Source organism: Phasianus colchicus, chromosome 1, assembly GCF_987193195.1.
Source record: "Phasianus colchicus chromosome 1, bPhaCol1.hap1.1, whole genome shotgun sequence".
Classification (NCBI taxonomy): Eukaryota; Metazoa; Chordata; class Aves; order Galliformes; family Phasianidae; genus Phasianus; species Phasianus colchicus.
Genome location: NC_143436.1, coordinates 98106283 through 98132225, shown reverse-complemented (window position 1 = coordinate 98132225; position 25943 = coordinate 98106283). Strand labels below are relative to the sequence as shown.

General features: G+C 37.4%; 1 protein-coding gene and 1 long non-coding RNA gene across 2 annotated transcripts in view; both read right to left on the bottom strand.

The window, feature by feature from the left end:
* ROBO1 (roundabout guidance receptor 1) overlaps window positions 1-25943 on the bottom strand; it is a 507540-nt gene that overhangs the window by 457483 nt on the left and 24114 nt on the right. The window lies entirely within an intron of this gene.
* Window positions 1935-25367, bottom strand: LOC149919896 (uncharacterized). The gene is made up of 3 exons (XR_016458764.1): window positions 25282-25367; window positions 5192-5319; window positions 1935-2020 (listed from the first exon to the last, which is right to left on the bottom strand). It is a non-coding gene; the product is annotated as an uncharacterized LOC149919896 (long non-coding RNA).

Here is a 25943-nt window from a genome sequence, read left to right as displayed (position 1 = left end):
ACATCCACCTTTTTTTCCTCTAATGCACAGCTGTCCAATTGAGCATCAACAACCTAATAAAGAATACAGCAGGACTTGAAGAGCAACTTTTCTTTCAGACTCTGAAGTGCACAGGTTCTGTATCACTCCCAGCTTTTCAATTAGATCATAATTATAACATGCCTCATTTAGAGCTACAGGAACCCTGACCTTGTCAACAGTGCTGGACCATAACGTGTCCATCTTAATTAGATCTGATTAGTTCTGGGCCCAGACTCTATTGTGAATTTTAGTTCCATTAAAAACTGCTCATCTGTTCAGCAGCTGTGGGTACTGCAGAGCCTTTTCTATCATGCTGCATGAGTGTGCATGTGTCCTGACTCTCCTGAAATATTAGACTCAATGTAGTCTTTTTCACTGGGTCCTCAGAACAAGGCAGATTATGAAAAACAAAGGTAAGAGGTAAAAGAAAAATCTTAACTGTATTATGGATAATTTCACGCTGTATCAAACTCCTCAACTATGCCTTAAAAAGACAGTGTTTGTAGCAGCAAGTTACACTTTTGGAAAAATTAAGGATTCTAGGAACAACAACAGCCTCCACAAAACTCAAAGGCATGATAAAACTGAAGACAAAACAATGCAAAATCTTTTTTTTAAAATGTACTACTGCTTTTTTTTTTGTTTGTTTTGCCCACATCAGAAGTAGTAAGTTACTTGTAGAACCATTGTGTGAGTAATTCTCCACAGCAGCACTTTGAGTATTTTAATGATCTTATGACATATCAAAACCTTTCACCTATAATTAGGTTGTTGAATCTTGAGGTTTTGTAATGAATAATTGATATTTAGTAAGAAATCCATTTTAATACCTTTCCCCTCTTCTAATGTATGATAATTGATTTTTCTTCAGTATCACACTTCTGAGGGGTATAAAAGAAGCAAAATATTTTTTCTACTTAATGATTATAAAAAATATTCCCTAAGAAATATTTAGCACTCCATACTAGAAGCCTTAATTGCAATAGTTAATTTTCATAACAGGGAAAAAAGCCTCAAAACTTGCACCTGTATTTAAAAGTTTAGTTTTATGAGGAAAATGCAAAGTTACTTTAATAGTTGCTTCAGCAAAGATTCCATTGCTGTAAGTTCATGAAGCCTATTCATTTTGGAGTGTGAAAATCCTAAGGAAGACACAAGGAAAAGGTACACAACTGGTATCATAGTTTTTGTCTAGCAAAAAAACATAAATAAAGCAAACTCTAACCTTACTTCAAACCAATTATTGCTCCTTTCTGCTTGACAATTTTTAATAGATGTTACCTCAAAATCCCATTATTACATGTTTAGGGCTTTCTATATGAAGTTTCATTAAAGAACAGAAGATTAAAAGCAAAATGTTTGCAATAAAAGTAACTAAATCTTCAGCAGTTTCCATTGCCCTAGCAGACAGTACAGTGAAGTATGTGAAATTGCTAATAATAAATTTAAAAAGATAAGTAATGAAATAATCCATTGATTGCATATTCATCTTATGAAATGTCATCAAAACTTCATTTAGGTAAGCACTGTATTGTCCATTGAAAACAAATTCTTTGAAGTAATTATTTTCTAGCCTGCCATACACTTTCAAAGACTGGGTACAACTCATTCCATTTTTCTTATAGTCAATATGATTTCATGTTCCACTGATAACAGAAAATGACTGAAGGAGCATGAAACACGGGCTGCCTTCATTTTCTCAACTCTGGCCAACTCACTCACAAGCAAACCTGCAAAGTACAGAGAGTAGCCTCAGAATTAAATCTTTGCATTTGAATAGTGCCTTTACTGACACAGTACCCAAATCCTTTGCAGCAGCATGGGCTGATCTTCCAAAAATTCACCTGAAATCATGTCTCCGTTGCTTTTTCTTTTCTCTTTTTTTTTTTTTTTAATTAACAAAAATCCTGCTGTTAATAAGACACTGCTTGTGCATTGCTTCTGAATAAGATGTCACAACGATTTGAGATCTCATAGCATAAGATGCATTAAGGAGAATCTAGGAGAACAAAAAAAACTCCTTTAATTTTCAGGCCATTCTTCCCAGGATATCAGGATCATAAGCAGCATAAGAACCAGCTGCATATGGTTTATATAATAGCATATATATTTTTTCATATACTGAAAGCACAACATTAACATTTATAACGCTTATTCTCTATGCCAGAGAGCAGAAACCAACACATTCTACATTAACATAACTTTTTTAGATTTTAATATTTAGTTTCTAAAGAGTATTGTATGATTTTGACGTCCACTGTAGATAAAATATTAGAAGATACTACCAACATTTTAGCGGGAAAAAGGATAAACGTGATGGCATACATACTACAGTGTACAGTGCATAGAAGCTGTTGCATCAACTAATTTCCATCGGCTTAAGAATAATTTAAGAATAAAATTAGACTGAACTCTAATACCATATGGTTATTTCATCCTTTGGAGAAGAGTTCAGTTGTAAATAAGAAAACTTGCTAACTTTACTGAAGTCTTCACATCTCACAATTTGCTTATATACTTTCATTTCCTCTATGAAAATATAAGTTTAACCAGAGAGATCATGACTCTATACTTCAGATTGTTCTTCATATGAGGACTAGCCTTCCCACAAGTGGTACCATACAAGGATTTCCAAAACCCTCTGTTCATCCCTCTCTAGTTTATCAATGTTAGCTTTTGTACTAGGAACCAAAATAGAATGCAGTATCTAGAATACTACAGAATTGAGGCACCACATCCTTTTTCTCTATCATTTCTTCTAGTTCAACACATCAGCTGTGCTGCTTGTTAATACAGCTGAAGAAACTGTTCAATATCTCTACTGCTAGGCTAGGCTGCTGGCTCATGCTGAGCTCCAATCTCTGATTGTTTCCTGCCAAGCTGCTTCCCAGCTCATCCATTTGTCAGGATTTTTTTGCTTCTTTGCAAAAAAACTTTGCATCTGTTCTTGCCAAATTTCTTTATGCCCTGCTGGTTCATTCCTTCAGCCTAAATTCAGCCAATCAGTATTTAACCTATGTAGTTACCGATCCACTCATGCTGCAGTGGCCTTGTTTGGAAACAGGAACATTATGTAGACACCGGGGAAAAGCTTAGCTAAATCTAAGGTAAACAATGCATACCACTTTTACCATCTTTGTGAATCTGGTTATTGTTTCCGTCAGGTAGTCAGGCATGACTTACAATATATCCATTCCTAGTGACTGTATTTTTGTGCCTTAACAATTATGGGAACCAATGCAATGATTCCCTCAGAGGCTGAATTGAGGTCTAGAGTACCCTAAGCTGTCTTTTTGACCTTTTCTGAAGGAGGGCCAGCATGACATAATTGTGCTAGCTCTCCCCTGGCAGCATTGCTGGTGCTTCCATGAAGAATTGCAGATGTAACCATCCAAGGGCTGCCAAAGCCTCAACAGCCTTCAGAGCATCAAATCTGTTCCACAGAATAAATGCAGATCACTGGAGACAGACAGAGCCACAACTAGACCCTAGCCTACATCACGATGGCAGTCCTTATTTAGATCTCAACCAAACAGCCTCCATCTGCCCCCTTCCTGTACAAAAGCTATACAGGCACCTTTCCACACCCTATGATCTTCACCTAGTACTGTGCAGTCTGTTCAGTTTCTCCTGCAGAGCTTTAACCTGCTGGGCACCAGCAGCACACACCTCTGGAGGTGAGCAATGACCCTTGCTACCACTCCAGTCCCAGAGAGCCAGGTCAACCATCCCCAGAGATCTGTCAAGCCCAGGACACAGCCAGGTTGGTGCAGCTGCCTCCGCTGGTTGCCCATTTCAGAAGCAAAAGAAATAGGTTCCTACTGTAATGGACGTGGAGCCATCTCTCACAGTTTTTCCTTTTCCTTCTTCATATGCTGAGCTGAAAAGGATCTGCCTTAAAAGACTAGTAAGACAGCACTCAGATGAAAACCTTAATGAATGTATTATATAGAATAACTGAATGACTTTGGTTAGAAGAGACCTTAGTGATTACCTATTTCCAACTCCCCGGTCATGGACAGGGCTACCTAGGGCTTCAGAGCCCCATCCAGCCTGGCCTTGAACAACTCCAGGGATGGGGCATCCACAACTTCTCTGGAAAGTCTATTCCAGTGCCTCGTCACCCTCTAAGTAAAGAATCTCTTCTTAACATTCAATCTAAATCTTCCCACTTGTAGTTTAAAGCCATTCCCCATTGTTCTATCATTATCAGTGACTAATCCACTTTTGTTTAAAGACCCTGCACTACAAGTACAGTTTACTGTAACAGGATTCAAAAACCAAAACTTCCTGTTAAGTAACCTAAATTTATCATTCGCAAATTATATTAAGAGCATTTCCATTACCATCAGTGGAACCTATATAGTTATAAGAAAGCAGTATAACAGTTGAGATTTACTGGACAGAGACTTTGTTTTCTGATATGTATGCAAAGAAAAGAACAGTAGAGACTGTAGGTATATTAAAAAGTAATTATAACTTGGTCACTAGCCAAAGTGAGTTTTAAGTGTTAATCCAGGACAAAACTTAATCTCACATTAAAGTGATCATCATTAAACTCTTTACAAATTATTTTGCAAGCAATTATATATAGGTCACTCTAAAAGCGATGCCTCCTATTTGTTCCCATGGAAACTACAACAGATACAAAAGGCACAATAACACTATTCGATAGAGCACATTCTCAGCTACAGAGCACTTTTTCAACATAGAGCCCACTATTAGCCCATTTATGCAGATGAGCTGTTGATGCTCTTCATTTTGTGGTGTAAAAGCTACACATGGCTGTCTGGAACATGGCTTGTCTTTCACATTGCCATCTCTGCTACAGAAATGTACCTCACCACCTCACTGTGCTCATATTCACTGTTTGATTACCAAAAATGTTCAGCAAGCATCAGTGAATGTCAATGGATGCCATTTTTTTTTCCATAAGGAGGAATTCAGTGACACACTTAGTTTCATCTGTAATCTTATGTCAGACACTGTTTTGTCAGGCTGCCCCTGCACTGCCATCTGTGACACAGCAACAACATGTAATGGAATACTGAGGGGAAGGTACAACCTCTACTGCTATACCACCAACACCTACCTCTGATGTTGCTGGCAAACAGAATAAAATAGGAGGCATTAATTTCAGAGCAGCCCTCATACACCCAAAAATACTTACTAGGTATTAAGCACACAGAATGCCATGGTAATTTTTGCAGCTTCAACCCCGTGAATAAATACAAGTCAATGCACATCTGTGCAGATTTTTTTTGCCTGATTGCTGTTCTTCATTAAGCATCATAATATCTGCAGAAACAGAACATTTATAAAAATCCCATGTGTACAACTTGCTATAAATTAACAGCTGTATAACTTGAATAATATCATTTTTGCAAAACACTGTTGTACATATAAAAAGTAACCCACTATTTTAAGATACTGTGACCTCACTACATGAAGCCTTCTATAGGAGAGATTTTTTCCAAGTCTTCACGCAGTGCCATTAATCACTGAAAAAGATTTGCATGAAAAGAATAATGTGCTTTGTATAATAAACACTGTAAATAAAAGCTAAGTATTAGAAATTACTGGGAATAATTTTATTAAATATCAACTAACAAAGTACAGTACAAGTTTATATTCACATAATAGAAAGCAGAATCCATTTACATTCCCTTAAGTCCTGTTGAAATGTCAATGGTGTACTCTTTTAGATTCACCCCAAATTAACTGCATAACTGAGAATGCAATTTTCAAGCACTTTTTGCTCTAACATAAGTTAAAGGACACATTAACTTTGAGAAGTTAGCGTATGGTTTCCCATTAGTATATTCAAAACAACAACAAAAGCAACAGAAGAACATATACTGTCAATATGCAGGAGATATATTTCTACAGATTATTATCAGTTATCCACACAACTTATAGGAATCAGCTGCTCATAAGCACACAAAACAGATTCTAACTCCTGACAAGTTCTAAAACTTGCCTAGTTTTGAAGTGCTGATATTCTGCATATTACATGCAACTCATTAGTAATGCCTCTCAGCTACTTCTGTAGATAGAAATTATTAGAGCTTAATAACACGTGCTTGGGGAGATAAAGGAGTTTTTGGTTTGTTCGTTCACAATTGTGTGTTTGTTTTTTTTTGTTTGCTTTTATTAAGTGACAGTGAATAAAGATATTATTTAATCTCATGCACTAATGTGTTGATTTGCTTAGAAGGAACATTACCCCCTCCTCTTAACGCACACAGGCAGCATCCTGCAGCCATGGATCAGGGGTAGTTATACTGGAAGAACATATCTCCAGTAATATTTTGAAACACTGCTGTGGACTACCTTTTTATCTTTTCATTTTCATCCCTTTTCTCTTTTTTTCATAAAAGAATTTGTAACTTGCTGAACTGCTTCTACCTCCTCTTGCAATTACTTGCTGGAACAGTTAGTCTCCTCTGCTCTCAACATCTAGAGTCTCAACTAGCACTTCAAACAGGAATTGCCCCAGTGAGCTGCTCTACAAATCTGATGTATGGGTAGCCAGGTCTGCTGGAGAATAGCAGCTGTCAAGACCACTGATTATTGGTGGCTAGACAAACTATTTTTGTTGAAGATGAGCTCTCCTTCATTGCTTTCTTATTTTTCCACTCCCATGTCCCTCTTTTCTTAAAAAAAAAAAAAAACTTTTACATCATTAGGGCTTCTGAAAGGAGCCCACAAGTCTTCCCTTGATTTCCAAAACCTTTCCCTGTGCTGTATCCTACGGGAAGCATACAAGCTTATTAGGGCAGGAATAGCAACATGGAAATACCTGTTGTGTTGTACTGGCAGAATTGCACCAGTTTCTGCCTTCTTTACCAAGAAAGATTGGCAATACCTAAAAAGACAAAGACCACATCTTCCAGAGTTCTGGATTTCACAATGAAAATTTTCTAAGCTATCTTTGAAGCCAGCATCCTGGGCCCATATATGCAGCAAATCCAATGCAGAAGAAAAAAAAAGGAACTTTAGATCATGAATTTCTTATGGTTAAGTGTGCAAGTGGGACTTGCTGAGGATATAATCCATTTACAGTGCCATGTGGAAGTCAGTAATGGAATCCAGTAGCTCATCACCTATTCTTAAGGTAGCTTTACTGCAGATTCAGCACCAATGGGGTTCAGAAACTGGGATAGTGGCACAGGGTCAGAGTCCTGTAGACTCTGACATCACTTTTAGTGGTGCAGTTAACACCCTACTTGGATAAAGGCTTCACTTGTTGGAATAAAATATTAAAACTAAAAAAGGGAATTTTTCCCCAGCCAGCACTGTAAATATTTGGCATGTTAGTAGGCAGGGATGCAAGGCAGAAAGAAATGCAGGAATTAAAGTGTTTTTGTTTTTTCTTCTTTTGCTCAATTAAAGGCAAAGTGAAAACCACCACATTTAAGTGAATAAGATGTTTAAATTGCCTAGGAACTACTGACGCAAGGAAACATCTTGATGGTAAAATAAATTAAAACATGTTTTGTCAATTATTCCCTTCTTCTAGCTTTAAATGTTCCAAGCACAACTAATAGCAAACTCCAAGCCCAAATTACTATTGTCATCATCTCCTCCATTTCCCCAGCAGTCTTTATTCTCAGTTTCTTCCTCACTTACATAAAAATACTAAGTAGAGCAAAGGACGCCAGCTCCACCCATACCTCCAAAAAGCACATTAGATAAATCTAAATAATTTTGTCAATTCCAGAACACCTAGAGTGGCTTTTTGTTTCTTCTGTTTTGTTGTTGTTCAATTACTGTTTTTTTCTTGTTTGCTTTAAACACAAAACTGATTGGAGGAAATCTGATTAAATCCATAGCATGAAGTAATTTTGGGAATACTTTTAAATCTTAATGAGTTGCTAGACTTACTTGTTGCCATTCTCAATAACATCCAAAAAAAATTGTTGCCAAGCTTCATCTACATAAATATCTAGCCAAAATAAGATGTCCCTAAAATATAAGGGCTTGAAAATGATGAGGAAGAGTGTTTTGGCAGTCAGATAGATTAATAGTGTGACAATAAATTAAACATAAACCACCAATCCCAGCTGCATAGATCTAATGATCACTCAGGGACATTGCAGAGCTTTAACATCTGGTGCAAAGAGGGCAAAATTACCACTACACTGGCCTTTCACCTTCTAAAGACACTGGGATTGCATATGGCACAGTTGCATGTATACCAGATGCTTAAGATATGCAACAACCCCTTCCCAGTAAACCCAAACAGTTTAAGTGATGTTAGTACAAGTCGAGTCAGAATGATTTAAACCCAAAGACTTTTTAAATAGAAAGTTTCCAGCTTAGAAGATCTACACTTAGGTAAGAGATACTTCATTTTTCTCCAAGTCAAATTAAAGGGCTAGACATTAAGTCTCAGAGAAAAAGCTTTGGAGAACACTGAGTAACAGTTGGCTCTCTAGCACATTTTCAGTATATCACCTTTCAATGTTTGATATGCTCGAAAGCCCAAAGTTGCAATTTAGAAAACTAATGCCAAAGAATACAAATAATGACCTCCAAACCAATAAAAATGTAAATACAAATTTAATGGGAGATTAAATACGAAGGGAAACTAACACTAGAGCAACAATTTTATTTTGCATACAGTATCACAATATTATTTATTCCACTCTTCCACAATATTTATGAAAAGAAATATGTCTAAAAGATTGACTTACTATATTATATACAACCATGCCTAATAGTAGTACAGTATTTATCCCTTATATAAAGGGATATTTCTACTCAACATCACAAGGCTTCATTTAATTCTACCTTATATCAACATGATAATATTAATCAGTGTGCAGGTACTTGTTTCCAGATGAAGGTCAGATTTATTCATGAAAAAGCAGTATGCTAAAATTTTACTTTGAGTGTTCCGTTGTTCTTTTTCTTTTCCTAAAACACTACAGTTTTCTATTTATCTTACTATTCAAGCTGTTGTTGGTTAAATAGTAAACAACTAATTGCATTTCCAACCATTACTACTAATAGCATCTACTGCTGAGGAAGTAGAAATGAGCAGGACAAAGCAGTAAGTTCTTAATCAAGCCTTCCTGATACAGACAAACAGGTGCCAAGATCCCTGTGTGTCCAAAGCTATTCCATTACTTGGCACTGCAGCTTTATTTCAAATATGCTTCTGGAGCAGCATGACTTCTTTGACAAGTTTACGCACAAGTGGTTTCATGAAAAAGGTAGTTTAAGGCTATGCAAGTCTTTCCATGAATTGCTTTAAGGCTTAATATTTTCTTCTCCTGGTTCTGAATTTTCTTCTCATAATTTACTGAAGTATTTTTACAGTTCATTAAATAATGAAAATACCTTGATGCCTAGTTAACTATTCATAACATGAAGTCATAGAAAGAGGAAAAGGATTTTCTGCTGTGTGAAAAACAGCAAACAAGCATGGGAAAGTTCTCTTCATGCATCATTCAGGGACTAGCAGCAAGCATTAAGACAGGCATTTTCTAAATCAAGTAACAATCTAATCTCACAAGGTTGTAACATCACCAGACCTCAACTGACTCCTAAAAAGGAGAGAGTATATTTTGTATTCCTTCTACTTTCAGGGAGGGCAATAAGTGTGGGGAAAGATGTTTCTTCAGAGGAGGAAAAAGAGCCTCCAAAATACAATCATTAAGTTTAGGAGATGTTTGTCAAGATGAAATCCTAGGCCTGCTCACAAAGATGCGTACTCTGAAAGAGAGATATTACTTCAAAACCATCTTTCCTCAAAGGGGCTAACAGGCTCTAACACAGTACACGTGACAAGTTAGTTTGACTCAGTCACTGAGATAAACCCAAATTATTATTTTTTAATATCGACCATAGTTAAACCCTAATGCAGCATACACAATTAAGCATAGTCCAATCCAATACTTGCCTGCATCACCCATGCCAAGCCTCCAAATCCAATGAATATTAAGCCATCATCTGCTTCCAAGTCAGAATTTCCAGCTGTTTCAAGATACAGATGATCACTTATCATACCATGAATTTGTAACAGTTCTCTTGGACATACTCTAGAAAGTGTCGCAATATTTAATATTTTAAGTTAAGTATATGCAAAGGACAGAATATCATATAACCAAAGGTAAAAATTCCGATAACGTTTTTGGCAAAGCAAGAGAGAATTTGAAGCTGTCTTCTAAACTAACCCTCCATTATTCAATATCATTTACTGACAGGACCACCATACTAAGTTGGTTTTCTACGAGAGCAGGTTCTGTCCTGAACTGTAAAAGAAATTGAATCAACAATGGGTGTGGGGAGGAAAGGGCCTATCAACAATTAAAAATAAGTTTTCAACATCTCTTGATGAACTCAGTTTTGTTTTATGGTTTCTTGTGGCATTGTATTACTAATGGAATGTTCTGCATGATCACTCATGAGACAACATCTGGATGTTGCATTCAATTTAATAGCATTTGCAGAAACAAGCTATAAGGATGTATCTTCATGTCTCTCACAGAGGGAATGTCTCCATTTTATTCTTTGCTTTACTATTGCATTACTGAATGAAAATGCCTGGGTGAATACAATCCACATGTCAGTTGGAGGATGTGTGAAGAGTTAGCAAGTTGTCTTCTGTGTATTTGTATTATATTACAAAAGACAGCAGTGATCTCTGCTCTCTGGTGATAGGATGTGAGGGAATGGCTTAAAGCTGTATCAAGGAAGTTTAAATTGGATATCGGGAAAAAAAATTCTTCACTGAGCGGGTGGTCAAGCACAGCAACAAGCTCACCAGGGAAGCGGCCATGGTCCCAGGCTTGTTCATGTTCAGTAAGTGTTTGGACACACTTTTACACATATGGTTTTAACTCTTAAATTACCCTATGGGGAGTCATGAGTTAGACTCAAAGATCCTCATGGGTCCTGCCCAGCTCAGGATATTCTATGATTATATTTAGTGTACTCTAATGCACTAAAATGAATCTTAGTATAGAATCAAACTCAGAACTGACAAGCAATAGTAAAGCTCTAAGAACAAGCAGTTGTGTATTCCTTTGACCTGTATTTGTCTCACCAATTCTGAGAAACATCAAGAATGAGCAAGAGCCATCAAAACAGGTGATCAAGATAGCAAGATAAGATGCTAAAATTGTTTAGTCACTCACTCAATAGACTGCTGCAAATGCAACCAAGAAATAGCATGTACATTAAGTAAGCGGAAAGTTAACTTTGGTACATAGGAAACAGGCCTAACTCTCCTCCTTTACCAAGGTAAGGCTTGCTCTCCCTGTGCACGTGCATACATTTTCTTATACTTGTTAGAGTGACATCCTACTGACATTAAAAACTTCATTTTTTTCCCCCATCTTCTTAATGCATAGATCTGAGACATCATTTGATGATATGAAACAAAACAAAATGAAAGACTAACCACCTACTTTGTTATCTTTTGAAGCTTTTTATTGGACAAGTCTTTGTCTTACGCAACCCCATTATACAAATTTTAAAAAGAAGCCCCAAAGCATTGGGCATAGAAGAACTGTCTGCAAGACTCGTCCTACAGGGTGATGGGACATCTTTGGGGACATACGTACAGCCCTGTCCTTAACAATGTGTTCTGTAAGAGCTAATAGCTTTCACCATAGGTCAAGTTTTTATTAGTGTCTACATTGCAGATTCCCACCGTGGCAGAAGATCCCAGGACCCACTGCCGGCAGCTGATGAACTCTAAATGAAGAGTGATCTGCACAGCCTGAAGACCACATTCTCAATCCTGCACCACTACCAGTCATGGCCTTTGAGAGTACCAGGACTTGTCCCCATGTATAATAAAAACATCCCTGCATTCATTGTAGTCTGTAAAAGCAGTTCTCTCTTCAATTGGTTATAGCTCTTGTTTACTTAATGAAAGGATATATTACCAGAGTTTTGGCAATGAGAAGAGAAATTAAGTTTTGAACTTTCACAATGTATGGACATCCTTCCTGGATTCTTTCCTTGGGCAATAAGGAAGAAAATATGGTAAATGAAACAGTCTAGTGGGTGACACTGGAAATCTATCAAAACTGTCATTTTTGTAACTGAACTAAGAGAGGCTAGATTAACTTAAGTTGTAGCAAAACATTATATACAAACAGAGCACAGGCAAAATGACAAATGTAGGAAAAACAGAAGTAATGTATTTTCAGTGTTGTCAGTAGTTTCCTCCTTCACAGACCTTTAAGGCAATTTATTTTGATGCTACTGTTGGAACATAGTTAAGTGACTAACCAGCACTACTTCATCCATAGTCTGAAGAAAGGAAAAAGAAAATCCAAAAACTCATAGTGCCTTTCAAATTCATTTTATCAGTTATCTGAATAAAAAGGAATAAAATTAAAATACTGTGGGGGTTTAGGGTACATTATGTGAACTAGGTCTATACAGAGAGACATACAGATAGTTTTCCAAGTAACCACCTCAACCATTCCTCTTTTTATTATTACTTCTATTGTCACCAGGTATTCAAATCCTTACTACAGTTAACATGCCATACTTGAACTCAACAAGACAGCATTTGTCAAAAGCCTGAAAAGATATGCTGGATGATCTGAAATGTATGCAATAACTTGGATGAGAATTTTAGTTACATGCATGTACTTCAGATATAAGCAGGTGATACAAGATTACAAGACAAAATGCATATCTTGATGAAATCCTGTTTATTTGTTGAGCAATAGTACCTGAGCATTCCCAAGTTCCCAACTTGCTCCAAGCACAAAGAATGTTATTTCCACCGTGAAACACGCACCAACAGGCCTGCACTCAACTTGACACAATTCTCAATCCTGACCTGTCAGATGTCAAAGCTCTGTCATCAACCTATGAGAATCATGTTAGGGCTCGCACATTTAAGTGGACAAACATAAATGGCTGAGCTTTATTACACCTCATTATTTCAACAAGAAAAAAGCAAACAATCAAGTCAGAATGTTATCCTAACAGTAGATGCCATTTACCACTAACACAAAGATTTGCTAGTGGTAGAAAGTAGGTAAATCTTCTTTTAACACTGTGAATAGATAAATATATTTCCTTCTTAGAACAGACTGCCCACAGAGGCAGTGAATGCCTCTTGACATGTCAGGCAGGACCAACCTCTGATGTAGCTGTAGATGCAGGAAGTTGAATTGGATGACTTTTAAGGGTCCCTTCCAATTCAATCAATTCTATTGCTCGAGTCTACTCAAGAAAAAGAAAATAAGAAATTACCCAGCTACATGAGTATCACTCACAAGGCAAAGTAGAACTGTTGAAAAGATTTTTACTGGGGGTGTCTCTGACTTCTGAAAAATCCTAGAGAAGTTAGATATTCAAAACTTACCTTCACAGATTGTCACCCTCACTCTCTGAGAATCTCCCAATGAAGTTATTTACCTTTCTGCAACTCTTCCATTTGTACACTCTAGAACAACCAAGCACCATGGAAAATATCCAGTTTAAAAGAAATAGTTTTTTTTTTAAGAGAAAAATAATTCATTCAAGAAATTTTCACCAAAAGTAACACCACACTACTTCAAAAAGTTAGTTTCTAAAAAACACTACATACCTGCTATCATTTCAGTGTACATCTCCCAATCACAGTAAGAGCAATTACTCCTTATTTATGCACATTAATATATGAGCAATTTAGTGATATTAGAAGAAGTGGGTAAAATACTTTAAAACAGATGGATTGTTTACATCAGTATTTGATAACTGGAAATACTTGGGCTGAAAACACTAAATTAAGAGCATCACAAATGGGAAAGGTTGTTTTAAATTTTTTATTTTACTTAGATGTCTTCAAGTTAACTATTCAGAGTACAGTTAATGCTACATGAATTGGTATCTGTGCTAGAAACTTCCAATTATGTCATTTCTTTAAAAAAAGGAGCACTGAGAATATGCACATGTATTCTTCTTACATATGGTAACGTCATCAGCAGTCTGTCTCTGGTGACTTCTGAATTTGTCTTCTACATGGTATCAATAACCAGTTCTTGTAAGTTCCTTGTAATCACATTTTTAAAAGAGGCTTTTCATAGCTTCATAACAATGACAAAGTGACAACCTTTTTCTCCTCCAATTCTCTTTGTGGGAAAAATGCTAACAGCACAAGGTAATCATTTCAAAGTGAAATCAAGTTAAGCTTAAACATCATTACTAGAAATGGTAAACAAATCCTTGCCAGATAGGACTGACACCTATCCAGTCTACATGAAGAGCCATGGCCTGAGCCAGCATATAAGTACGTGACACAGGGAAGAAAGACACTTGTGATTTGTGCCTCAGAAAGGCAGCTGAGCCAGCTGCCTGGTACCTGGAGAGATGCACTAAAGGCTCTACACCATTGCAGTAGCAAGCAGCAACTCTGTGGTTCAGCTTGAGACCAAGCACTGAGTCAGATTAAATAAGCTTGGAGAATGAGCAAGCATGGAAAGACAAGCTGTGCAAAATTCTTGAGTTTTGACTTAGAGCACATTCCTTGTGAAAAAGGCTATCATTTGACCTTTTACAAGGATGAATAGTGATAGGCCAAGGGGAAATGGTTTTAAACTAAGATAGGGGGTGCTTAAGTTACATATTAGAATGAAGTCTTCCCACACAGAAGGTGGTGAAGCACTGGAACAGGTTGCCCAAGGAGGTTGTGGATGCCCCATCCCAGGGGGCATTCAAGGCCAAGCTGGATGTGGATCTAGGCAGCCTGGTCTAGTGGTTGGTGACCCTGCACATAGCAGGGGGTTGGAACTAGATGATCATTATGGTCCTCTTCAACCCAAGCCATTCTATGATTCTGTGACTTCTTTCTAGTCATCCTTAAACACACTCATCTTCTGCAGGTACCAATTCTTCCCCAGATTACAGACAGTTCCCCCACAAACACATTAAGTTATAATGGAAAGTCTACTTAAACTTTGTTCTCTCAAAGAAAAAGTAAACTGTGCTAACAACCACTTGGCTTTCTGCAAAGCAAAGGCATGACCCAGAGGTCTGCACCTTCTAGCCCCACAGCAGGTGTGGGGCAGCAGACATGCTCTGGCCAGTGCACCAGTGCAGGTGATTTTCATTTGGGCAAAGCTCCCAGAAACTCATTTGTCTTTTGACACAGAATTGACAAGGCAGACAGTTAATGACACACAGAGATGGGAAATGCCAGCATATATCAAAAATACATAGATTTGAGATGTAAATCTGTGCAATGTACATGTTATTGGGGATGAAGTCTCCAGCCTCTCTTGGCATAGACAAAAAGAGACACTGGACCCTAGGTCTGGTCTTGGACATACAGCAAGCCTTGCAAAACCATACTGCTTTGAGTTTCAAGCTTCATGTGATTTGTTTTCAATTAGCACTGAACTTAATTTATAATGCTTTATTAAAAAGCAGCTTTTCTTAATATATCTTTAGCGAAGACTTTTTGCTAACAGAATAGGATATTAACTTCCAGCTGACAAATGTTCAAGTGTTAGCTGCTAAGTTTTGCATTTTTAAATCTTAGTTCCTACACAACCATAAGAACTGAGAATCTGAAAGCTCCAGTATAGTATGTTTTGTCTGCGGATAGAAACCTGGAGAAATTACTGCTAAGTCATGGACTCTAATATACTCTTAAAACATCCATAAATAGTGTTTCAAGACCCTTTAGTTAACATTTAGCATTCTTAATATTACTGGGTTTCTAGTGCAGTCTTCAAATCTGTCTTCTGAAAGAAATATAATTTCATCCAGACTAGATCATTCTTGCTAGCACCAGGACAAGTATTTGCCCATCCACTTCTAAGAAGTTAAAGATATCGAGTGAATTCCCCTTCAAGAAGAAAATAACTAACCCTCAATCACTAATGAACTCTGAAGGAGGTATATAGCATGCCTATGCTTTAACAAGAAACAGGCATTGGAAGACTTACATCTGCTTGTATGTATGGAATTACTTTCTGATCTAAACTCTTTTATTCACAATAGACAAATGAGTTCAGGAAAATTACAGTCAACTCGCCACTCCTTTTGGAGTAATGAATTCAAGAGACTCCATCTCTATCTGCTAAAGTATTTAAAAAACAAATCAGAAATCCATATTAACATGCAAACTTGAAGTCTTCTTTATCCTTATGTCCTGACTCCATGCTGAGGCTAATCTAGTGTAAAACTCATCTTTTAGCTAACAATTATAGTAAGCCTTCACCCATTAAATCATTTAAAAAAAAAAAATCAGTAATGAGATAATTTCTATTGAATGTAGTCACAAGCATCTCATACAGGAAAACCAAACCATAATATATATGTAGCATTCCTGATATCAGTAACTGTGTAATTTAAACAACAGCGCAGTTATTTTGGGCCACCTTAAAACCCCAGAATTATTTTTCCGTAGTGCATCTTCCAGAAATTTTACTCACACAAGAAAAACATTCTTTAACACAGTTGTTTGATGTGTGAATTAAACTTACAGAAATTTTGCACAGCCTCAAATGCACCCCTAACATATATATATTGATTTAAATAACTTTGCCCTATTACAAGCTAGCTGATTAAACCAATAAAGAAATTTTACATTTGATAGATACATGCAGGAATCAGCTGTTTTGTTCAGCATTAGTATGCACAACCTAGGTATTAAAAAATACCAGTAATGTATTCTTAAGAGTAAACTAAAATAATCTTAGTTTTAAATTCTACCCTAATTTGTAGTTAGTGATCATAAACAAAAACTGCAGCACTCACTGCCTTTTGCAGTCTTTTTCTTACAGAAAGAAGGAAAAAAGCCCAAGCACTCTAGTAATGGACACAGACAACGTTACCTATAGAGCAGAATTCCAGCTACAAGTACAAGAAATGAAGTTGCAAAGTAAATACCATTTAACTTGGAGACTTACACTAGAGACCTCAGAACTGTAATGCATAATAAGACCAGATAAGGCAAAAAAACAAAGTAAAGAAACAAAACCATCAACAATTGTTTCACTCATCATACCTGTTTTGAAATCTAACAAAGAGTGCAATTCATTTGAGACTTCAGCAGAAGTTTCTATGTTTTGTGCAGATGTGAATGCTTGTAGAAGCTTAAGACAGCGTTCTTAGGTTTCCTTCATTTTTAAAAGAAGAGAACCCTAATTGTCTCCCAGAGTGGTTCTCTAACTGCTTTGAGATGGAAGAATTCTGCCCTTAGTGTCCATTAAGAGAGCTGACTTCCTCAAGTGGAATGACCTCCTGAACTGCTGAGCTGTTTGGTCTCCCACTGTGAACTGTGGGACTACACCACTGTGGGCCATAAAGAAAATACCAAGTACCCAGTTGTACTATAAACAGAAAAGCAAGTCTAGGGTTAGTTATTAAAACCAAGGGTGATATATGAGGGGAAGTTGGGACACTTTAGGTCTATGTTAGGCATTACCAAGGTTTGCATATAAAATGCAGCAATTAATGCTGCAACAGCATTTCGTATCACTTGTACCAGGAGCAAGGAATTCAAGCACATTACAGGATGTTTGTGATACAATACTCTCACTTTTACATAATATTTAAACAGAAAAGTTATGTCATTAATGCATAATCACACATGACATGACTTAACATCCTGACAGAGCAAAGTCCCTACTGCCAGCTCCACACAAAAGACTATCAGAGGCACTGCTCCAAATCATTTTTTCCATACTGTATATCACCAAACCATCATAGACCATTAAATTCTTTGAGGTAGGTTCCCAAATTCCAGCCTAGCTCACTCTGTTGGAATTACTGCTCAGAGAGATGATGACAATCTTTTGTAAAGTATATATAGACTACTTCCATCTGCTATAGAAATTAGAGTATAAACATTATTAACTGTGGTGTGGCAAGGTGACTGAATGAGACTTCAATGATCTAAGCATCAAAGAGTCTATCACTGCTAAATATGATATGACATGATGATGAAAAAGGCCTTGCTTTCTTTCGGGATATGCTGTTCAGCAGTTTTTCAGATCACAGTCTCTACTCTCAGAGGGCTGATTTTAAATAAAGGAAACATCACATCCAACATTATGCTTTCTATTCTAGTAACATCCCTTTGATATGAGCATCATTACCCTTGGAAAGAATAACATCAAGGAAAGTTCAGTGTTGCACATCTGATAACGCTGTTTGGCTATAATGCAAAGAGATGTGCCTATTTTAACACATGCAACTGTCTAAACCCAGGTGCCTGGTGACATCTGGATGCCTTATGATATTCTTCCTACTGGCTATTTTATACATCTTGGGGTATCCCAGACAGGGGCACTATTGACAATCAGGAGAAGTAGAATAAGGCAACTAATAGTTGCAAAAAACAAAAGTGTATTTAGACAACTTAATTCTGTCTTTTTAAATTGCTAGAGAGCTATTGCTTGACTAGGAAACTACAGAGCAGAAACAAAATTTGTATTTGCAGGTTTTTTCCCCCTGGCACTTCTCAGAGAAAAGAGACATGCCCAAACAAATGGCATCTGAATTTACTAAAATATAAGAAAAAATAATCATAAAAATCATAGAATCAAGGGTTGGAAAAGGCCTACAAGACCACCCAGTCCAACCTTCTACCTATCACCAATAGTTCTCTCTAAACCATGTCCCTCAACACGATGTCTAGATGTTCCTTGAACACCTCCAGGATTGGTGATTCCACCACCTCCCTGGGCAGTGCATGCCAGCACCTAACCACTCTTTCGGGAAAGTAGTTTTTCCTAACATCCAACCTGAATCTCCCTGGCACAAATTCAGGCCATTTCCTCTAGTCCTATCACCAGTTACATGAGATAATAGGCCAATCCCCAGCTCAGTATAGCTGAGAGCAATAGGGTCACCCCTGAGCCTCCTCTTTTCCCAGCTTCCTCAGCTGCTCCTCTTAAGGACTGTGCTCCAGACCTCTAACCAGCTTAGTTGCCCTTCTTTGGGCAAGAACCAAAAAGAGCCAATTTTACTTAAGCAAAGATCATAATAGTTTCAGTTACCTAAAAAGAAAAAATAGAATCAAAGTACCAGAGTCAGATATGAGCAAAAGCAAGGGAAAAAAAAAGAGAAAAAATTAATCAGTTTTTAAATGTACAGATTCTCCCAAACCTCTTCTTTACATCGGCTTTTATATGGCAGGAATGTTCCTTCAAGTTGTCACCACTGGTTTTATTGAGTTAAGGTTATTCTGACAGAAAGAAGCTTGCATATTCTGGTAGCCCAGAATACTCTTAAAAGTTATCAGTGTCTGGATGATGGGATCAAGTGCATCCTCATTAAGTTTGTAGAGGACACCAAGTCAGGTAGAAATGTTAATCTGTGCAAGAGTAGGAGAGCTCTGTAGAAAGATCTCAGTAGGCTGAGTCAGTGAGCTTGTGCCCACTGTTTGGGTTTTAACAAGGCTAGAAGTATTGCACTTGGGTCACAACAATCATATGCAATGCAGGCTAGGAGAAAAGCAGCTGAAAAGCTGCCTAACAGAAAAGTATCCAGAGGTATTAGCCAACAGTCATGACTAATGCAGTGAACATGAGGCAGTAGTATGCTCAAGTGGACAAAAAGGCTAGCAGCATCCTGGCTTGTTTTAGAAAGGGTACAGTCAGCAGGACTAGGAAGGCATTGTACCTATGTACTTGGCCCTGGTGAGGCCACATTTTAAGTGTCTCTCTCAATACAAGATATACATCACAGTGCTGGAGCATGCCCAAAGAAGGGCAACAAAGCTGGATAAAGGTCTAGAGAAGTCTTATGAGAAGCAGCTAAGGAAGCTGGGGATATTTAGCCTACAGAAGAGAAGGCTCAGGGAGAGACCTTATCACTCTCTGCAACTACCTGAAAGAAGATTATAGCATGGAAGGAATTGGTCTCTTCTCTCAAGCAGAGAGTAATAGGACTCTATAAAAGGAAATGGCCTCAAGTTGTAATAGGGGAGGTTCAGGTTGGATATCAGGAAAAGCTTCATTGAAAAGGTTTTAAAGCATTACAATATGCTGTCCAGGGAAGCAGTTAATTCACCATCTTGAAGGTATTTAAAAAAAAATACATGTGTACACATGGTGCTTACAGACATGGTTTAATGCTAGGTTAATGGTTGGACCTGAGTATCTTATAGAATCATTCAGGTTGGAAAAGACCTGTTTTTAAACTTTCATATCAGTGGTCATTCTCATGCTTATAATATTTGACAGTTCAAAGTACCATGCAAAATACATTTTACAGTTGCAACATCTTGCGCTCTCCTTAAAGCTCCTATTTTTAGAAAAATGGCAAGTCAAAGATGAGAAAAATATCACACTAAGCAACTGAATCAGTTCCTCTACCAACTGCTTTTAAAAGAAGGTCAACAAGATCTGCCCCATTCTTATTCTTTTCCTTATTTTGTTGTTGTTCTCTTCTAAAGTTAAGAAGTCTTGAAATGCCTGCAAGTATTTTCTAAGCCTTGTTTTAGTTCCTTCTCTGAAGTAAGCATCAGGTGCTAGGATATTCTTGTACCTGCCCTTCCTGGACCTCCCCTACTGCATCTTGTGAAGCTAGACTTACCTAAGCAAGCACATAATGTTGCTGCAAACAGACTGAAGTTAATATATATATATATTTTTTTACACTGGAAAGTACACAGTAAGACTATTTTTAATTTCATATTATTTTAATCATTATCTTCCCCTACGCTTCACCGTTCTAACAAAGTCTTCAATGTACTATAATAAAAACAAGTTCTGATAGAAAACAATGTGGAGTTGAAAAGTTTCTAGTATATCACAAGTAAACTGATTTAGATATTCAAAAATTACATGGCAAAACTCTGCAGCCAAAGTTAATTGTAATTGATCTTACCCAAAAGAATTCTAAAAAAGTTAAAACCAAATACCCACAAAAAACATTTGTAGGAACCATGCTTACTGCAACAATAGTCTTTCACATGACACATGCTCATCTATTCTAATGTCAGATATTGGACAACTGCTTATTCAGATAAGGATCAACATACAGTTACAGAACAGACAAACATTTAAGTTCTCCACCTCTTCTACCAGGTTATACCCTCAATTTAGAGCAAAATCACCTCTCCTTATGTTGTGCTAATCCAGTACTAAAACTAGTTGATAAATAAGGCAGTAATTTGTCTGTTCAGCATTTTAAGAGATTAATCTGCTAGTAACATTTAATGGAAATTAAATCAAAAGCATATTGCAGGATAATTGTGAAACAAAGGAGTCGCTCAACTATAGTCACATATATCCTGTTCTTCAAAATTACTGTACTACAGGCACATTAGACTTGCTTTTAACTCCTCTTTAAAGATAATGCTGTAGAATGTAGTGCCCAAAAGCAGTAACAGAAAGTGACCAATGACATTGTGTTAATTCATTGACTTCCCAAACTAAAAAGCAAAACTGTCCCCACCACTCCAACACTATCCTTTTTTGTCCCTCTCCAGCACAAATAAAGACAGGAAGACCACCACCTAGATTAACTAGTTGACATTTATTTTACCATTATTTTACATTTTGGACAATAATTACTTGTCATTTCTTAATCCCCTTCCTTTTTTCAGAAGGAAGTGACCCAGCACCAAGTTGTGCCTGGAGGAGTCAAAGACAGCTCCTCAGGAGCAGCTGAACAGGGCCTAGGAGAAAGTCTAAAGGCAGCAGGAAGCAGCCCAGAAGAGAAATCAGTGAATACAGCTCAGAGCCAGTCACACAGAACAACTGAATGACCACTGAGAGAAGCAGGAGGCTGCAAGCCTCAACTTGCACTGCCCCAGAGCAAGAGCAGAGGCTGGCTTTCTGCAGGGCCCAGAGGAAGGCTGGACTCCTGCTACAAAGACAGAGCACCACAGTTCAGCCCTTTGTGTTGTATTCAGGCTTAACCCCAAACTCAAATCTTCCAGGCGTTATAGCAGTTTATCTTCCAATAAAATGTGGCCTTTTAGTATTTGAAAGCATTTTGTTCAGAGAACCACAGGCTTTCCCTTGGATGTTAACTCTTCCATTAGACAGAAGTATGCCTTCCCATAGCAAAAAAAGTATTTAACATACTACTGCTACTTTTATCTTCTTTGTATCTTCATGTAAACTGACTCTCCTTTATGAAATTTCAGCCAGGAGAGACAAGTAAGACTATATTTAATTACCCACATCCTGATAATTATTTTCAGCCTTCTCAAAACACAGAAACATGATACTGCTCTCTTTGATACCTGTATTAACCGAGAGCAATTTTTCGTTCTGATTAAATAACAGAACAAGACCCTAGTGCAACTCATTCACATGAAAGCTGGAGTAGAACATGAAACACTTTTCAACAGTCAGTTTAGCCCTACGCTACATTGCACAGCTTTGTTTTAACACTCCCTATAAAAGTAATAATATTATAAAATCAAACTAATTACATCAGTCAAGAGAGAACAGCTGCTAAAGGCAGACTGAATGAAAGCTGCATACAATCAAGAATTTTACAAACATTTGATGCATGCCTAATACTTGGAGCAAAGGAGGGAGATGTGGCAGTAGACTTGAGTCCTGTGTTTGTGTGAGGCCTGGCCTAGGGCCAGAAGCAGCTGCTGTTTGGGTACAACCGTCTCCTTTGATGGTGGTACCCAAGCAAACCAGACTTGTAGCTCTGAGATAAGACAGATAAACACACAAGTTTGCATAGCCAGGTTAGTACAGGTGGATGCAATTTCTTGCAAGGTGTATTAACAGTGTCACTGTCCCTAAAGGGCTTGAAGGGATCATTACTTCCACTTGTTATCTTGATGGAGATAACAACTTGTCTCTGGAACCTCATCTGTAGGCAAGAACTGTCATAGTAACAGGGCAAGACAATAACACCACTAACAGAAAACAAAGAAAAAAGAACAACAGAAAACCTACTCAAAGTATTTCATTTTAAAACCAATGAAGTCTGAAAGTCTTATTTTTTAATTTGCCTTTTAGCACCATAATGGCAATTTAAAATGGGGTTAGCACAGCATGATTTGTTTTGCCTTTACTTCAAGGGAGGAAATACAGTTCTGTGTCTTCAGATGGTTATCAGCTTTATCATGTAGAAGGAACAAAGTTTCAGGTCAGGAATGCTGTGCCTCAGCAAAATTGTGTGGGAAAATGCACAGAGCACATGCTGCCAATCTACAGCCACTGTCCATGCTTAACTCCTTCAGAAAAACCTAATAAACAAGCTAAAGTTCCTAATCCTGAGATTTATAGTTTGAGTGCTTAGATTGCTGTGTGTACTTGAAGTGGACTGCCTCACTGACATCATTGTGGTTCCATGCAGGTGTAGCTGTCCATATGCTTATAGTAAACTGCAGGCTTGGAACTTACACATACTATTAGATGAAGATTAAAGACAGAAGCAATATGAACAGAATGTTGAGTGAACGCAGGACTAAGCAAATGAATGTTTTTGTCAAAAACAATAGTGATCCCAGTTGTCTTTCTCCCTGTATAGGTAGAACTTTGCAAACTGTCTCCTTAGAGAACTTTGGGAAAAGCATCAGCACATTTTTACTTGCAGCCTAGAGATGTCAGAACCATACAGAACAATGAAGTAGGGTTCCTACAGCTCACTACTTCTGAATCTGTTCTTACTTCTTTATGCTGTATGGATCCTTAAAGAGAGACAGATATTGTCTGTAATACGCCTTGCTCTGTCAGGTCCTCAAAGTCTGGCATGTGGTATGTGTAGGAGTGGCATAAAGCAGACAGCTGCTTCTATAATCTTCACTAACCTCTTGTCTTTAACTGCAAAGTCACATTGCAGGGAAAGCACACTGTATTAGCTTTCAAAGTAACTTGGGCCATACAGTTGTTGTTACAAGGATACTATAAGCTGATATAAGGGAGAGAGATCTGAGTTTTTCAATCTGAAGAAGGAGAACACATCAGAACCTGTCTTTTAGAAGAGTGAAACAAACAGAATGAGCAAATAAATGTTTTCATTATCAGAATTTCTAATTCTGAGGCTATAAGTCACAGACTATAGAAAGTTATCATTTAATGTATTTATGCATATTATTTCCGATCATGTTAACACTGACACAAAAGTCCCTTTGTGTGAAACAGCACAGGCTTGCAAAATGTATTGATCAATTTTTGCATTTAATTATTTACATCTTGGTATGGAGTGGCTTCAGAAGCAACAGCTTGGTGCCATGACAGCAGTCATTTCCAAAACAAAATTATTTCCTCCCCTTCTCATTTTTTCAGAACAGTTTAAAAACAAAAACACAAAGAAAAAAGCAACCTATTCACAGCCTGCTAGGTGTACCACATTCAGTGTCAGAATGCGTTAATTATCTTTATCACCACCTTCCTTCCCTCCACAGTGGCCCTGTTTGGGCTTCTGACAAAGGCAGACCTTCAAGATCGCTTTTGTCAATTGACATCTACCTTCTTAGGTCTACCTTCATAGCAAGACTCTTACATTCGTGCACAACAAACTTAAGGAACCACCTAGGCAGGCTCTGACATTTCACGTCCATAGCATATACAACACAGCCAAACATTTCTCTTTCATTTTTGAAGTTAGCATAGTAAGAAATTCAGTCTTTTCCCACTGCAACATACACATGACAAGCTACAGCAGACCGTTCCTATCCCAGTTTCTCTGCACATGAGAAACTCAAAGAGACTGCGTATAAATCTCCTGACACTTTACATAGTTAATATACATCATCCAGAAGAATTGGGTTTCAGTTCCTGGTTCACTAGATTCTTAACAGCCAGAATTACGTTCTTCGATTAGCAATTAGGACAGCCTTAGCATTGTAGAGCACAGACCTGCATGGTGCTCAAACCAGCATTCTTTCTCCTTGTCTAAAGGATAATCTGTCATGACAGTCTGTTTCATTTCCATAATATATAACAGTTTGAAAATATACTGAAATATTTTCCAATCAGTTATTTGAAACTGAGGGTTTTCTAGCTTAAAGAAGTTGAAGCATTTCATGAGAGTCTGGCAAGTCCATTGTTTGAGGTCTGCTTTTAAACCCCTGTTCTCCAATTTCCTGAGTAGTGCCTTTTCTGGCAGGTTTTAATCATTTCCATCCTTTGCAATCTTTCAAATATGCCTATTTTAATTGCAGTCATTAAAAAGTGAAAACACTTACTAAAATGAGTTTGTCTTCCTAGCCACATAGCCATTATGAAAGGTGCACCACATACAAGCGCTTTTCTCTTCCAGCTCTTTAAAATGAGTGCTTATATAGCAACTTAAAACTACAAAGTTTAGCACTTCTCTATTAGCTATTCACTGAACAACAAAGTTAAGAAAATCTCACAGTACCTTAATATTTTTCCCCTACCCTACCGTCAGTAACTTCTTTTTCCTCTGAATGAAGAGGAAGGTTCACTTTTTGGGGGGGCTTCTGGAATTACATTGTTACGTCATAATAGCTACAGAAGAGTATCACAACATCCATTAAAATCCAGTGCCCAAGAGGAAGAGAACATGAGCTTCACTGCCTGTTTCTTCCTTCCAGAAGAAAGGCTTTTTAAAGATTTTTGCTTTATATTAAATGATGAAAAACAGTTTCTTTTATTAGCATCTGCCTTGGGACAAGAGGAACAAAAAACTCCAGATCTACACAAAACATAAGTAGTATATCAGTAGAAACAAGTGCTATATTCATAATAAAAAAAAAGAGTTACTTGAAGCATAGATAGGCTTTACGTAGCCTATATGTGCTACTGTACACGCTCAGCTTGATAATGCAGACTGAATTTTCTAACATCTTCAGGAAGCCAACAATACTTATTTTCAGAATCTTTGGATCTCATTTCCAACATGATCTGTAGCACAAATCTTGAACACATCCTGAAGCCGAGCAAGAAACGCAAGAGTGCTTTTATTTTTATAGTGACCTACTTAAAACATCTTTCCCAGTGCACGTCTTTGCTAATAGAATGCACTATGTTTTTGAAATTCAAAGAAATATGCTTCAAGCA